This window comes from Macaca mulatta, chromosome 5, assembly GCF_049350105.2.
Source record: "Macaca mulatta isolate MMU2019108-1 chromosome 5, T2T-MMU8v2.0, whole genome shotgun sequence".
NCBI lineage: Eukaryota > Metazoa > Chordata > Mammalia > Primates > Cercopithecidae > Macaca > Macaca mulatta.
The window spans coordinates 51,472,497-51,486,533 of record NC_133410.1 but is presented as its reverse complement, the minus strand read 5'-3'; positions in this window follow the sequence as shown (position 1 = coordinate 51,486,533).

Sequence of the window (14,037 nt, the reverse complement as noted above, 5' to 3'; positions counted from 1 at the left end):
CCCCATACTCATTAAGCAGCCCCTGACAACCACTAATCTGCTTTCTCTTTCTATGGATTTACCAACTGTGGATATTTCATATAAATTGACTTATATGTGATCTTTTGTATTGGACTTCTTTCACTTAGTATGATGTTTTCGAACTTCATCCATGTTGTAGCACATATCAATACTTCATTCCTTCTTAAGACTAAAAAAAATTCATTATCCCAATATTCCATATACCACAATTTGCTTATCTCTTCATCAGTTAATAGACATTTGGGTTGTTTCTACCTTTTGGCTATTGTGAATGATGCTGTTATGAATGCTTGTGTACACATTTTTGTTTTTGAATAGAACTTTGTTCATAATTGGAAACACCAGTTTTAAATTCTCTTTTGTATATACAACAGAGTGGAATTGCTAGATCATATGGTAATTCTCTGTTTAACTTTTTGAGGAACTGCCAAACTGTTTTCCATAGTGACTGAACCATTTTACTTCCCACTAGCAATGTAAGAGGGTTCCAGTTTCTCCACATTATCTCCAAAACTTGCTATTTTCTTGGTTTTTTGTTTGTTTTTCTATTTAGCCAGGAAGGATGGAACCTCAGTGTAGTTCCATTGTACTCCTCATGTGAGCCCACGTTTAGCCTCTTGTCCCTGTGAGCCCCAAAATCCTAAGCCATGGATGACAGAGGCTAACATCTTCATCAGTCTCTCAAATTCAGAGAAGCAGGAGCATCAGTGTGAATTTTCACTGCTTTCCTAGTTTCCTGTGCCTGACCTTACCCTTACTTTCTTCCTTTTTTTTTTTTTTTTTTTTTTTCTTTGAGACGGAGTCTCGCTCTGTCGCCCAGGCTGGAGTGCAGTGGCCGGATCTCGGCTCACTTCAAGCTCCGCCTCCCGGGTTCACGCCATTCTCCTGCCTCAGCCTCTCGAGTAGCTGGGACTACAGGCACCCGCCACCTCGCCCGGCTAGTTTTTTGTATTTTTTAGTAGAGATGGGGTTTCACCGTGTTAGCCAGGATGGTCTCGATCTCCTGACCTCGTGAGCCACCCGTCTCGGCCTCCCAAAGTGCTGGGATTACAGGCGTGAGCCACCACGCCTGGCCCCTTACTTTCTTTCAAGTTCAGTTTTGCATTTAAAAGTTTGCTTCTTGTCATTTATCTAGTATTTCTGGGTAGTAATAGTGGCAGGATTATAGAGATACATAATCCACAATATCAATGGATCTATTACTTTTTTTCATTATATGTACAGTCATACATCACTTAACAACTGGGATGCATTCTGAGACACACATCAGTAGGTGATTTCATCATTGGGTGGACATCATAGAGTGTACTTGCACAAACCTAGATGGTATAGCCTACTACACACCTGGGCTATATAGTATAGCCTGTTACTCCTAGGCTGCAAACCTGTACAGCATGTTACTGTACTGAATACTCTAGGCAATTGAAACAAGATGATATTTGTGTATCTAAACGTATGTAAACATAGAAAAGGTACAGGAGAAATGTAGTATTATAACTTTATGGAACCACCATTGTATATGTCCATCATTGACCAAAACGTCATTATGCAGCACATGACTGTATGAAGTGTCTCCTACAGGAAAAGAGGCAACATCAAAATTTGAGAAAACTATGGCAAAAAAAAAAAATTAAGATATTTTATTTCACCCTGAAACTGGATGTGTGTTATTAGCCTCAGTAGAGCAAAGCGTAAGTTTATTGCAGGAAAAGGCATTAAAATGCAAACTGATCCAAGCCATAGAACCTTGGAAAGAAATTGGATAAGAAATTGGAGATGCAATGGTACTTCTAAAAGTAGACATGCAGTATGAGTCCAGAAATAAAAAACTACGTGTAAAGTCTTTAAAAGCAACATGTTACCCATAGATCCCCTTCCCTATTGTATATAGCTATGCTGCCTCCTCACCTTATCCCTGACAAGGGAGAAGAAATTTTATTCTATTGGCCAGGGGCAGTGGCTCACACCTGTAATCCCAGCACTTTGGGAGGCCAAGGCGGGTGGATCACGAGGTGAGGAGTTCAAGACCAACCTGACCAACATGGTGAAACCCCATCTCTACTAAAAACACAAAAATTAGCCGGGTATGGTGGTGCATGCCTGTAATCTCAGCTACTCAAGAGGCTGAGACAGGACAATCACTTGAACCTGGGAGGCAGAGGTTGCAGTGAGCTGAGATCACGCCACTGCACTCCAGCCTTGGCTTGGCGACAGAGTAAGACTCCGTCTCAAAAAAAAAAAAAGAAAAAGAAATAGAAAAAAAGAAAAGAAAATAAATTTTATTGTCTAAAGACAACAGAGCAGAGAGAGTCTAAACTCAGATACTAGGTCCAGTTGAGGCCAGAGTGATGAGCATATTAACATCAGATGGCCGAAGTGGAAGTCTGCATCCTGAATATGGTCATCACTCCCCAACCTCTCTCCTACCCAGCTTCACCCCAGCAAGAGATTAGAAAATTCCTCTCTAGCAAAGTCAACTAGTCCAAGGAAAAAAACTTACAGATACTCTCAATGAAATGGCCAGATCCACACCAAATTATTCTACAATGAAGCCCACCCAATCACAAGCCTCACTCACTCATAGTGTTTCCAGTCATAATTTTAGTAAATCAACAATAAAGATCATGAGATATTTGAGAAAATTCTTTATAATAAAAAACTAAATGGGGGAAAGGAGCTCAGACAAGACATAAAGCAGGAAAAAAAGAAAGCTTCATTTTTCAAAAAAAAGTCTTTAATATCTTGAGAGAATAGAAGAAAATATATTCCTAAAATAAGAACAGAAAGCTCTATGAAAACTTATTCACAGAAAAAAGAGCTTTTGGAAACTAAAACAAGAGTAAAAAAAATCAAAGTTGGGCCGGGCGCGGTGGCTCACGCCTGTAATCCCAGCACTTTAGGAGGCCGAGGCGGGCGGATCACAAGGTCAGGAGATCGAGACCACGGTGAAACCCCGTCTCTACTAAAAATACAAAAAATTAGCCGGGCGCGGTTGTGGGCGCCTGTAGTCCCAGCTACTCGGGAGGCTGAGGCAGGAGAATGGCGGGAACCCGGGAGGCGGAGCTTGCAGTGAGCCGAGATCGCGCCACTGCACTCCAGCCTGGGCTGGGCAACAGAGCGAGACTCCGTCTCAAAAAAAAAAAAAAAAAAAAAAAAAAATCAAAGTTCAGTATAGAATTATTGTAATATAAAGTTGAGATATACACTCAGAGAGAAAGACAATAAATCCATCTAAGAGATCCAACATATAAATAACAGGAGTTCTAGAAAAAGAAAATGAAGAAATCAGAGCAATACAAGAAAAATTCCTAGAACTAAATAGCATGAGTTTCTAGAATCAGTGAACAGAAATCAGGGCCACAGGAAAGCCTGTAATCTTGAAATTATAGAACATGAAACAAGAAGAGAGGATTGTGAAGTCTTTCAGAGAGAGACAAAAGAAAACTGGCAGTTAGAATGCTATCGAATTTCTTAATAACAATACTGGAAGCTAAAGAAAAATGGAGGAATGCTTTCAAAATTCTGAGGGAAAATGATTTCCAAACTAGATTTATATACCCAACCAAATTACCAACTCAATGTAAGGGTAGAATAAAGACAATTCTAGGCATTTATGTTCTCAGAAATATACCTCCCATTTATCCTTTCTAAGAAAGTTTTTAGCAGGTATTTTCCACCAATAAGACTGAATAAATCAAGAAAGACATGAGAAAAAAATAGAAAACTCAACACGAGAAGAGGACATTACCAGGATATTAGTAATGATCCCAAGATTAAAACTCTTATCACAAACCTGTACGGAGCCCAACCAAACCAGACTGCAGCAGGTCAAAAGGCTCTGTTAAGGACTTCTTCAAGATAAAGGAGAAAGATCCGGCGCAGGAATGAACAATAGGAGGATATTTTTTCAGCTCCTTTGGAGAGTTTGAGAATTAAATAATTGTTGATGGATTAAAAACAAATGAAAACATGTTGTTTAATTATAGGTATATTATTACCTATTATTAGCTCTAGAGAAGCAACATAATGACCAAATTAATAATAGATATATGGCTATTTTGGGCACACTGCCTATGGGGTAGCCCTGCTCTGCAAGGAGAAGTTAAAAAAAATAAAAATAAAAATAAATATATATATACACACACACACATATATGTATATATATAATTTTCTAGAGCTAATTATATAATATATATAAAATATAATTAACTATAGAAAAACCAAAGAGGTATACATTAAAGTCAATTTAATCCATGACTCAGTTAATATTTACAAAGTTTTGATTAAACAAAAAGAAAGGACAGAAAAGAAGGAAAAGATGTATGTTTGAGGAAGGGGAATATGGGAGTATGATGGTTGAGGAAGGGGAATATGGGAGTATGATTTAAATCCTCTTTTCCATAGATGAAAACAGAAAAATCAAGAAATATATATACTTTCTAGAAATGCAGAGGAAAACAAACTCCAGGGGAAAAAAATAAATATCTAAATGAGGTACATTTAACAAATATTTATTGAGTGCCCACTATATATCAAACACTGTTCTAGGTCAAGATTTCTTGACTTTAGCACATTTTGGACTCGCTGTTGTGGGGGGCCTGTCCTGTGCATTGTAGGATATTTAGCACATCCTTGACTTCTATCCACTAGATGCTAGTAGCACTCTCTCTAGTTCTGAGAATCAAAAGTATCTACAGGCATTGCCAAATGTCTCCTGGAGGGCAAAATCACCCCCAATTGAGGGCCGTTGATCTAAATAATAGGGATACAGCAACAAACAAAACAGACAAAAAAAACTAAAAGTAGTTACGTCTGAGAAATAGATTCGGGCGTTGTAAGGAGTAGGACAAGAGACTTCTGTGTTTACTCATAAACTTTACAGAATTCTGCCTTTTCAAACTATATATGCTTATTTCATTAATAAAAAAGAAAGCAAATCATCTAAGAGAATATAAACTCCATTTATACCTTAGTTAAAAATTTCTACCCAAGGCAGTGTAGAGTCATGCAATTCTGGATTTGAATTCCAACTCCACCACTTACTAGCTATATAACCTTAGATAATTAACTTAAACCTTTTTAAGCCTCATTTTCCTCAACACTGTAAAATAGGAATATTCACAAGATTATTATGAGTATTGAATATTATGATGCAAAAATACATATGTGTGTCATATAGTACTTGCATCTAAAGCACTCAGTAAATTAAAACGTCCCGAAAAGTACACCAATTCGCCTTGCTTCCATATGCTAGATCCTTGCAAACAACCAACAGTATCTTGGATATAGAAACCTGGGGATCCCATAACTTATACATTAGTATTGTGAGGCCATGTGGCATACCAGGACCAAGGCCACCTATAGCATACACTGTAACCGTGTACATTTGACTTTGCTTGTGGAAAGTCACCATACATATTGAGTAAAGAAACTTATCTGATACGTAAAGAACGTTAATTGAAATACGTTACAATTTGACTCCTTATCCAGGTGCAGATAGCAGAAGTCCATGTAAACAGTAAGCAATGTGGTTGTATAATAGTTATATAAGCAGAAACAGCCATATATATATTTTATTTATTTATTTATTTATTTATTTATTTATTTATTTTGAGATGGAGTCTCACTCTGTTGCCCAGGCTGGAATGCAATGGCTCAATCTCAACTCACTGCAACCTCCACCTCCTGGGTTCAAGTGGTTCTCCTGCCTCAGCCTCCCAAGTAGCTGGGATTACAGGCATGCACCACCACGCCCAGCTAATTTGTGTATTTTTAGTAGAGACCGGGTTTCACCATGTTGGTCAGGCTGGTCTCGAACTCCTTACCCCAAGTGATCCGCCCACCTCAGCCTCCCGAAGTGCTGGAATTACAGGCGTGAGCCACCATGCTTGGCTGCCTTTTTGTTTGTTTGTTTTTGAAACAGTGTCTCACTGTGTCACCCAGGCTGGAGTGCAGTGGCACAGTCTCAACTCACTGCAACCTCTGCCTCCTGGGTTCCAGTGATTCTCATGCCTCAACCTCTTGAGTAGCTGGGATTACAGGCACGCACCATCACGTCCAGCTAGTTTTTGTATTTTTAGTAGAGACGGGGTTTTGCCATGTTGGCTAGGCTGGTCTCAAACTCCTGACCTTAAGTGATCCACCCACCTCGGCCTCCCAAAGTGTTGGGATTACAGGTGTGAGCCACTGTGCTCAGCACTCCTTGAATTCTTTTAATAATGTTTTGCATGTTAATGAAAGTAAGCTTATTTAGGTTTAACTGGGTTAAAATATGACACTTTTTTCTATCACAAAATACTTAACAAGATCTGTATTTCATTATTCATCAAAAAATTGTCACAATTGACTGAGCCCAGTGGCTCACACCTGTAATCCCAGCACTTTGGGAGGCTGAGGCAGCTGGACCACTTGAGCCCAGGAGTTGGAGACCAGCATGGTCAACATTGTGAACCATCTCCAGAAAAAATACAAAACTTAGCCAGGTGTGGTAGCTAATTTTTGACAGTTATAGTCCCAGTGGGGATCCATATTGGGGATGGCTTGCTGACCGATAGGGAATTTGTCCTTTTGTTCAGCTGTCATTCTATCATTTACTTGACTAAGATACCAGGTGTCCCCAAACTCTTGGGTTGCAGCTAAAGCCACATTTTTTTCATTAAAGGCCAGGGTTTGATTTAATAGTATGACATCTCTCCAACTGAGGTCAAAGGTTTGCCCTAGGCCCTGTAGGACATCTATGTACTTATCAGGATCATCTGAAAGCTTCCCCAGGTCTACCTTGATCTGCTTTAAATGAGAGAGGGAGAAGGGGACCTGTACCCAGGTTGGGCCAAATTCCCCTCCCCCTACAGCTTGAAGGGGATATAACCGATAGCCTGGGGGGTTTTGTGGTCCTTTGGAGATTTCTTTGCTTGTTTCCTTCTGGGTGGGAGAGTTTTTTTGTTTTTTTTTTTTTGAGATGGAGTCTCGCTCTGTCGCCCAGGCTGGAGTGCAGTGGCCGGATCTCAGCTCACTGCAAGCTCCGCCTCCCGGGTTTACGCCATTCTCCTGCCTCAGCCTCCCGAGTAGCTGGGACTACAGGCACCTGCCACCGCGCCCAGCTAGTTTTTTGTATTTTTTTAGTAGAGACGGGGTTTCACCATGTTAGCCAGATGGTCTCGATCTCCTGACCTCGTGATCCGCCCGCCTCGGCCTCCCAAAGTGCTGGGATTACAGGCTTGAGCCACCGCGCCCAGCCGGTGGGAGAGATTAAAGGAGGCTTATCATTAATAGGAAGGGGAGCTATAGGGAGGCTAGGATATGGGGGTAAGCTGAGAGGTCCTCCTGTGGGATGTAAATTGCAAGCTTTGCATAGTTGTGGAGTCTCCTTCAATGAAAAGAAAGCTTGGACATAAGGTATTTTACGCCACTTGCCTTCCTTCTTACAGAAAAGGTCAAGCTGCAGGATAGTATTGTAATTTATACTTCCCTCAAGTAGCCATTTTTCCCCATCAGAGAGAGAAAATATTGGGGTCAAGCCGTAGTGCAGAAAAAATGAGCCGCCTCTTTTTCAGGATTTGTGGGTCAAATTGGTCCCAATGGCTTAGGATGCATTTCAAGGGTTAGCCTGTTGGTGCCTGAGTGTTTCCCATCTGAAAGACAAAACCGCCCATGGTTTTGGTTTGTTTCTACCCCCACCCAAGAACCTGCAACAGTCCCTGGACCCTGCTGATTGGAATAGTTGTGCTCACCGATGCAGCGGCAGAAACACTAGTTTTCCTCCAAGACCACAAGGAGGACCAAGGAAAGTAGGATTTAGTGGCCTTACTGACACATTCTCAAAAACCTGCACCCTTGCCTGTCCTCCTAGACCACAAAGAGGACTGAGAAAAATCGGATTTAGTGGCCCTTACAAACGCATTCTCAAAAGCCTGTTAGAGTCCTAAGCATTCTCCTGTTAGTATTGGGACTTTACCCCTGTCCTATAAAGATGTTATGCCCCAAAAATGAACTGGAGGGCCATACCCTGAGGGAGGGAAGGGATCTCCAGGGTTGGAAGAGTGACACCTTTTGTCCTCACTTGAATAGGAAGGATATCATTTCTGAAGCTCCCCATATCGTAGCCTCAGGAAGATACGTTTTTAGGCCTACTAGTCTGAGGAGGGATCCTAAAATTCCAGATAGTCCTGCCCCCCCCCCCCAGAAGGGGCTCTGGGCAAAAATTATGTCTTTCTGAATGGTGAGCCCAGGTTCCTAAAGAAGGGAACAGAGTCCTGAGGTTTATGCTAGAAATCATCATTATAGGAGAAACTAGAAAAGCACCAGAGACAGGGAGTGGTTTTTAGAAGCAGGACTAGCCTCAGAGAAGAGAGGTGAGAGGAAGTTCGTCTGACAGGCATTAGGACCCAGGAGGCAAGGGGCAGGATAGATAGGATAGATGGGCGAGTCTCACTTGGCAACAGGACTTTGAGGGTTCTGCTCGTGGCCGCAGGGTCAACCAACTTGTTGTTGGGACCCTGGAGCTGAATGGCTTTCCTCTCTGTCAACCCTCAGCTCAGCCCAGAAGTACAGGAAAAGCGGAATCTGGTTCCAGGCAAACCAACACTCCCAACTCTGAAGAGTCAAGGGTTGTTAAAGAGCCCTTTCCCAGAAAGCCTGACACCCATGTCTTTAGTCTGGCGGCTGCACTAGTCGCTTTTAACTGACTGACAGTTGCCCGGTATTTAGCCTCTAAATTCTAAGGAAAAATAGGACAGAATAGCAAGCAAAAGGGGTCCAATGGTACTCACCGCTTGGTGATAGTCCCATCTGGGTCACCAAAATGTGTCCAGTATTCCTTCCTTCCAATGGGTTCTTGATCTTGCTGACTTCAAGAATGAAGCTGCAGACCCTCGCAGTGAGTGTTACAGCTCTTAAAGATGGTGTGTCCAGAGTTTATTCCTTCAGATGTTAAGATGTGTCTGGAGTTTCTTCCTTCCAGTGGGTTCATGGTCTTGCTGACTTCAGGAGTGAAGCTGCAGACCTTCACAGTGAGTGTTACAGCTCCTAAAGGTGGCCTCTTAAAGGTGGTGTGTCCAGAGTTGTTTGTTCCTCCCAGTGGGTTCTTGGTCTTGCTGACTTCAGGAATGAAGCTGCAGACCCTCGAGGTGAGTATTACAGCTCATAAAGGTAGTGCCGACCCACAGAGTGCGCAGCAGCAAGAAGCAGTGAAGAGCGAAAGAACAAAGTTTCTACAGCATGGGAGGGTACCCCAGCGGGTTGCTGCTGCTGGCTGGAGTGACCAGCTTTTATTACCTTATTTGTCCCCGCCCACATCCTGCTGATTGGTCCATTTTACAGAGTGCTGATTGGTGCATTTACAATCCTTTAGCTAGACACGGAGTGCTGATTGGTGCATTTACAATCCTTTAGCTAGACAGAAAAGTTCTCCAAATCCCCACTCGACCCAGGAAATCCAGCTGGCTTCACCTTTCACTATTATCCCAATTTTATAGATTTATGTATTCATTCATTCAGGAAATACTTATTGAACATCTGCTGTCTGTCAGGGACTGTTCCATGCTGGGACTACAGCAGTAAATGAAACACAAAAATCCTTGCCTCTATGGAGCTTATATTCTAGACAAACAAATAAAATTTACATAATGTTATATAAGAGATAAGTACTGTGGAGAAAAACTAAGTATTGAAGGAGAATAGGGTTTTCTTTTTTTTTTTTTTTTTTTTTTGTTTTGAGACGGAGTCTCGCTCTGTCACCCAGGCTGGAGTGCAGTGGCCAGATCTCAGCTCACTGCAAGCTCCGCCTCCCGGGTTCCCGCCATTCTCCTGCCTCAGCCTCCCGAGTAGCTGGGACCACAGGCGCCGCCACCTCAGCCGGCTAATTTTTTGTGTTTTTAGTAGAGACGGGGTTTCGCCGTGTTAGCCAGGATGGTCTCAATCTCCTGACCTAGTGATCCGCCCGTCTCGGCCTCCCAAAGTGCTGGGATTACAGGCTTGAGCCACCGCGCCCGGCCGAGAATAGGGTTTTCAGAATAGAAATGGAGGTAGCAATGATTTTAAGAGATGATAGCATTTAAGTAAAATCATACAGGAAGATGAGGAAATTGAGGCTAAAAGAATTATAACTTGTTTTGTGCAAGGTCACAGAGCTAATAAAGCTAATAAAATTACAGCTGAACAAGGCAGCCGCCTGGAACCTTGATGCATCATTTTATAAAAATCTGTTGAATACTATTAAGAGGTTTTAGGATTGGTCAAAATCAAGCTACATCTGTTCTTTCAGATAGCTCTGAGAAGTATTAGAGTGTGCACATTAATCCAGAAATGGAAGTAAAACATGACATTTGTATTTATTTTTATTTCAGGCCAAAGAATTCCAAAAAACAAAAAAGATTCCTAGGAGTGTTTGGTGGAAATACTTCAAAAAGATCATAATTATCGCCGTTGCAATGTTCCTTTCAATTATTATCATTCTTTTAAGTACAAATGTAATACCAACATGACCCTTTTTCTCCCCATCCTCAACAGGCACCAATAAATGGCTGTATGTAACTATAGATTTCTACAACCAACAGTTATGAGATCATTCTGTAGTGGTAATAAGATTGGAGGAAAAGGAGGTTGGAAGTATTTCCTTGTCTCTTAACTCTTGTCACTGTACCTCTCCCATTTCTGTAATGTCAACAGGCTACTTAACCTGTGCACCTTTTCCTCATCTATAAAATGGGGCTGTAAAAATATCTGTAAAATATTAAAATAGTAATATTTAATGAATAGAGTTATGTCTCCCACATACTAAATGCTATTTACATGTTAAGGGTTAATAGGAAAAGATAATTGCATTTGTGGCATTGATTAAATTATTGTAATCTTTCTGCTTACCCAGAAGTGAAATGACCTTGACCTTAAAATCAGATTTTAGAAATGAGAATTTTAACATCAGTACAGTTCAGAGGTACACATTCACCTCTTCTACAGTTTTTTCATTTGAAATGAAAATTCAAACTCTTGTGTCTTATACTATGTATTTCCTTGTGTAAGAATTAAAAAACTAGTAAGTCATATCATTTTCTCTAAAAAATCATAGGTCCTCTCCTCCTATCTTACCATCATAACAGCCTTTAAAAAAATACGCTTACTCCGGTAACCTCATCTTATTAAGATTTCAAATAACTAAAGCATCCAACTTTATTTTGCAGTTAGTAACAAGGCGTCATGAGTTCTGTTTCGAGGTCTGAAGTCTGTTTTATAAGTCCCTTAGTGATTCCTGGAGAATAGAAATCCTGACTTCAGGATAACTCATTTTAATTCTGGTAATGATCAAATATCAGCATTTTAAATAGTCACCAAGCTCATTATTCCTCCAATGCAATACCACCTTTCCATTCACAAAACATTTTTTAAAGCATCTTAAATGTTAGAAACTTTGGAGTTTCTGTAGTTTAGACTCAGGAAAAAATAGGCGATATGTTGAATGCTTACTCTGATGCAATGTACTAAGTATCTTGGAAGAGGGGTGTCTCATTTAATTTTATAATAATACTATTAAGCGAGTTAGTATCATGTAAAGCACACAGAACAGTGGATGGCATAAAAGTGCTATGTAAGTTAGTTCATATTATCAGCTTTATTTTGCAGATGAGAAAATAGCAAAGTTAAATGGCATGTTCAAGGTCACAAAGCTAGAAAGCTAAGATTTTACTGACTGCTAAGATAAGCACTACTGTGGCATATAGCCATGGAACCCATAGAGTAATAATTAAGATCCCTTAATTATGGGTCAGACAAGATATATCGTATTATTTCACTTGTCACTTTAGTAGGTTGTTTTGGCAAGGTAGAGACTAGAGTAGTGGGAAGAGGAATAGTCATGCATTTTGCTGCAATTATTTTTGAAGCCCTATAAAACTTGCCTCTTAACATCTCTGTAATTTAAAATTATGTATAAAATATTTGTATCCTGATCACCAGTGAGTAGTAGCATAATTATTGCTACAGAACTGTGAACTTACAGATCACCTAAACCAACCCCTGCACTTTACATATTAGGATACCAAGACCAAAAGTCTAAGTGAATTATGTGTCTTTGCAATTTCCACTTCACTGATTGCATGCTTAAAGCACAGGCTATCACCCTGGTTTCAAGCAAGAAGTCCTAAGTAATACTTGTTTTCTAAGGCAGTCTTTGGAGTTTAAAGAGTTTTCAAGATAATTTATATTTTTATGAGCTGCTGAAAGCTGCCTAGTAAGGATTGTTTCCCTGGTATTTTTGCTAGAACTGTCAGAACATAGCTTGGCAGAAACAAATATTAGGCGATCTTGATTTTTCATCTATATATGCTTTCAAGTATTATTTAGCTCCTACTATGCACCAAAACAATTCTAAAACATTATGGTTTATCCTAAGCTACTACATAGATAGAAATAACTGATGTTTGAAAAACAGAATGATGTTTGTATACAGACGTGTAAGACCTGGCCGGGCTCAGTGGCTCACGCCTGTAATCCCAGTACTTTGGGAGGCCAAGGCAGGCGGATCACCTGAGGTCAGGAGGTAAAGATCAGCCGAGCCAACATGGCAAAACCCTGTCTATACTGAAAATACAAAATAAAAATGAGCTGGGCATGGTGGCAGGCACCTGTAATTCCAGCTACTCGGGAGGCTGAGGCAGGGAGAATTACTTGAACCTGGGAGGCGGAGGTTGCAGTAAGCCAAGATTGCGCCACTACACTCCAGCCAAAGCAACACAGTGTTCGTCTCAAAAAAAAAAAAAAAAAAAAGGCGTAAGGCCTATGTCTAATCATTTAGGAAAGCTCACGTTCCAGTTGAGGGAGGAAGTCCAACGAATATCATAAACACGTTAAAGCAACAAGTCAATGTTTAAGTGGTACACTGCATGGCAGAGAATAAGTTAAGAGATGGTGATCAACATAGGCTCAAATCACTAAGGAAGATTCCACTGGTTATAAGTGGGATGGGAATTGGATCTTATTAGAAATCTAACTTATTTCTACCATGAAGTGTCATAAATTGAATTTATATCAACAGGTAAAGGCAGTGCAGTTAATTAACAGTAACAATTAACTTATTGAGCACTTGTGTTCCAGTAACTGTTGTAAGTACTTTACAAATTCTTTAATCCTCACAACCCTGATGTAGGCACTACTGTTATCTCCATTTTACATGAGAAAACAGAAGCCCAAGTGTCACATGCCCAAGTCTACTGCACTAGTAAGAGGAACAGCTTGCTGTGGGGGTGCACAAGGTGGACTATGCATTGGTGGCATTCAATTATGCAATCTTTCAGTCATTGAAGTGGCCTGCAGCAGGGCTGTCTTTGGTTCTCTTCATTTCCCACTCTCCAACGTGCTCTTATTCACTCCCATGCCGTTGCCCTCTCCAGATCTAACTCCCAAATCATTTTCCAATTCTCTGCTAGATATACCCACTTGGATACCATGCACACACTTCAGTTTAGATCACCAAACTGTACATTCTTCCATTCCCCCACAAAACCTGCTTATTTGACTTGATTTCCAATCTCAATAAATGGGATCACAGCTATCCTGTAATCTACAAACTATGTTAGCCTACCTTGACTCCTCCCTTCTGCTCATCTTCTCTTTCCTAATTAGTCACCAAAATCACAGGGCTTCTATGTCAAATCTCCTGAAGTCAGGGAAGTCCTGAAGAGCTGCAGAAGCAAAAGTAGGGAGTCCCCTCAGGGTGCCAAGGCAAACTTCGAGAAAGGGCACTCCTATCATGGTTGATGGCTGTCTCTACTCCCCACAAGCCTGGCCACATCACACTCCTCTTTGTATTCAGTCTGCCCAGCACATGTAAGTACTAACATTTGGTATTTTTATATGCATGATTTCCACAGCTCTTAAACATGGTAATATCAACAAATGTGAAACTTTGGTTTTCAATCCTCAGCATAAGAGTCACCTAATGATCTTAATAATACATGTTCCTCGACTCCACCCCCTGAAGATTCTGTATAAGCCTGAGATGGGCCCTCAAAGTGTGTGTTTAAC